The 434-nt window shown below is 42.6% G+C and overlaps 1 non-coding gene across 1 annotated transcript; it reads left to right on the top strand.

Annotated features, from left to right (window-relative positions):
* The first annotated feature begins 345 nt into the window (after positions 1-345).
* Trnat-ggu lies at positions 346-417 on the top strand. The gene has a single exon. It is a non-coding gene; the product is annotated as a tRNA-Thr (tRNA).
* The last annotated feature ends 17 nt before the right edge of the window (positions 418-434 follow it).

Genomic DNA, 434 nt, shown 5'->3' with positions numbered 1-434 from the left:
TCAAAAGAGCCAGTGTTATTGTCTGTGGCTTGACAGGGCTGGTTTTGTCTCAGTTTTACGTCCTCCAGCGAGACAAGTTCAATATCTTACTATCAGATAATTTATCAGCCCTCATGCCTAAACTAATGACCACCCTGACAATATGAGAAACCTCTGATCATAAATCTCATGGAACCATTAGTCTGGACATAGGATATTTATAGCTAGGTAGGTATTGTAGGATTTACATTGGGTAACAGTTGCAAAATTCTACATTATTGTCATCTGAAAGTTACGCATGAGGTGTCGGGTATTTTATAACGTCTAGTGTTTGGTGGTCACCATTGGTGACTGTAGGAAAAACCAGCCTTGGTGGTGTAGTGGTCAAGACGCTCGCCTGGTAAGCAAGAGGGCGTGGGTTCGATCCCAGCCAAGGCATGTAATTTTATCCTCTC

Source organism: Diaphorina citri, unplaced genomic scaffold (assembly GCF_000475195.1).
Source record: "Diaphorina citri unplaced genomic scaffold, Diaci psyllid genome assembly version 1.1 scaffold59691, whole genome shotgun sequence".
Classification (NCBI taxonomy): Eukaryota; Metazoa; Arthropoda; class Insecta; order Hemiptera; family Psyllidae; genus Diaphorina; species Diaphorina citri.
This window is presented reverse-complemented; position numbering and strand designations above follow the sequence as displayed.